The following is a 3067-nucleotide window of genomic DNA, read 5'->3' on the forward strand; positions in this document are numbered from 1 at the left end:
AGGAGAGAGACAGGGAGACAGAGAGAACAAGAGCTAATAGCCGACACGTATCTCTGCCATCCGTGTCTTTGACAGTCTGTCTGTCTGTCTGTCTGTCTGTCTGTATGCTATTCTGTCTGTCCTTCTGTTTGCATGCCTATACCTAACATTCCAGTCACATACATCTATGTAACCAACCTCCCCCCCCCCCCACCCCCCGCCCTCACCCCCTTCATCCGCAGCTCATCCAGGCACCTGTCTTTTTACAAGGCCTCTTTTTGTAATTAATTGCCACAACACAGGGATACATTATGCATTACCTTGAAACACCTTTTGTGTACACTTTTCATTGTACGCCTTGTAATTTAACACCTGTGGAATTGCAACAACCAACAGGGCCTAGGGAAGTGCAAGAACCTAAGGCCCGGCGCTCACCTATGTAATTTCAGCAGGACAGACGACGCACTGCAAATTATCCCAGCCCGCTACACGTTGCGTGAAAGGAAAACAGGCCAAGTACTCGTCATAATCCCTATCGCGGCATCAATAATATCCAGTGCGTCGTCTGTGCCGCTGAAACTGCGCAGGTATATTCTACCGTTAAGGCTGTGACACTGACTTTGCACGGCTAATGCATACAAACTCCAGTGCGTCTTCTTGCCTGTTGGCACCTTGCACTCACGCACTCCCCCCCCCCCCCCCCCCCCCATCCCTTTCCTTCAAGCCTAAAAAGTCTATGTCAAAACAAGAACACAAACATAATTCACAGCGTTTACCACGCCGTGGATCGTGTAACTCTGCATTTGCGCCACCGCAACTTTTTATCGCTTCACGCCGACGAAGAGGCAAGCTGCGAGGTAGGTCTCTCGAATGATAAATTAAATTGTTAGAATGCTAGGCACTCAGCATGTTCTCAAGTGTTGCATTTCACATACTTATATCCTTAGCTATATTTCTGTATATATTTTTGTATGCTTTGATGGCCCTGGTGATCGTGACGATCTGTTTTTCTTCTCGTTTCCCCATGTTTTGGGCATATTATCAGTTTCTGCGTCAAATGCAACAAAACGGAGATTACTGGTTATTCTTGGACATGTTCACTGATAACTTTAATGTTTTATGAATCTCCACGTGTAGTTTCTCTGTATATAGTTCCATATATACTTTGCAAGAAGCAGATAAAAACAGAGTGTCAACAACTCTCTGTAATTCGCCACCGCATCAATTCAATGTTAGATGTAACTCGCCACCGCATTTTTTGTTATTCGTCACCGCACTACGCAAATTGTTATTTTCAAACGCATCAACATCGTGGAGGCATTTAAACCTTTATTTTTGTCACAAAACTGACAGCAATTGATAGGAGCATTTTAACTTTAGTGCTGCAAGTTTTAAACTCAGGGGCGTGGCGTGATCTTGCCTATGCAAAGGATTTAAAGGCACCATGAGTTGACAAATCAAACTGTAGTATTTCTTCTTCTTCTTCTTCTTCTTCTTCTTCTTCTTCTTCTTCTTCTTCTTCTTCTTCCCGGACTGTTCCAAATCCATCTGCAACCAAACCACTCGTATCCCGTCAGAAAAGTTATTGTATAAGCATATGTGATTGAAGAGCGCAGCGATTCTTGCCATTCTAGCAATAAACACTCAGTGGCTGAAATCACTAAGTTTGACAATATGGAACCTACCTCTTCCTGTTTGATTTGCGGTCACTTGAGTCTGAAACTGGGCCTGGAACGCTCCTGTTAAAAACATTGTGGGGCCAAATACCACATAATTCTAAAATTCTTAAGCTTCGTTGGTGTTTATGTGTGTGAAATAATTCTAATATTCAGTCATTCCTATTACCAGCGACAACACAAAAACTCATCAGTTTGACGCTGGAAGAGAAAAGAACGCCTCTGACAGACGTGACGTTTTTCGGGAAAGAAGAATGACGAAGAATGTGGGAGTGAAACGCCGCCAGGTGCGTCTCAGAAACGTGTTCTACAAAAGCTGAACTATACACTGAACTGAACAACTCCAAATCAATATTTTCAATTGGAAGTGACAGAATCACTGAACTCTTCAACATATTATGCAATTCATTAGAAAGTTGCGGTGGCGAATAACATCCAAGACGTGAAATTGCGGTGGCGAATTACACCAAGCATCGGTGGCGTATAACATGAAGTCTAATTGTTTGTGTTTTCTTTTGCCGCGTGCGTCACCCAAAGACAAAATTGTGCAACAGCATTCATCAAGAATACAAAGGACATGTTTAGCTCACAGGATATCATCACGGGAATGCATCAACTAGTGCTGTTTCGTTGAAGTTACGAAGTGAGGGACAAATCGTGCAATTTCAGCTACAATTCCAGCAGAAATCGGACTTCTGAACTGCCGAAACCTGACATTTCGACTAAAAAAGCACGTACCTTAGACCTTGAGTATATACTTCTTTAAAATGTACTAATGAAGAATCTAGATGATGCCTGAAAATCCTACAAATTTTCATTTTCTGTGAGAGACCTACCTTGCAGCTTGCCTCTTCGTCGGCGTGAAGCGATAAAAAGTTGCGGTGGCGCAAATGCAGAGTTACACGATCCACGGCGTGTTTACTATTAGAATAGCCGAACGTTCAAAGGCGGGTAAAGGGACTCTTTAAAATTATTGCTCGTGTCTCTATCATTTTATTGTCTCAAGGTCATGACAGAGCTTGCACGACTGCCCTTGTTCTTATTACTTCATCCTGCAGACTCCATTCTAAGCTCATCCTCCCTTCCACTATAACTCGTACCAACCCAAACGAACAAGAATAACAAAAAACAGTCTTCTGGCATTATATAAGCCGCTTATGCACACAAACACCAATGTTGTGCATGCAACATATGCGCGCAAATTCCTAAATTATACATGAAGCTACACAACTGACAATGTTATAAATGCAGCTTATACACAACCATTCCAATGTTATGCGCGCAGCTTATGCATACAAATCCCAATGTTATGCATGCAGCTTATGCGCACACATTCCAATGTTATACCTGCATACATGCACAAATTCCAATGCAAAATATGCATCGTATGCACACAAATGGAAGTGTTTCTT

This window comes from Littorina saxatilis, linkage group LG6 (genome assembly GCF_037325665.1).
Source record: "Littorina saxatilis isolate snail1 linkage group LG6, US_GU_Lsax_2.0, whole genome shotgun sequence".
NCBI lineage: Eukaryota > Metazoa > Mollusca > Gastropoda > Littorinimorpha > Littorinidae > Littorina > Littorina saxatilis.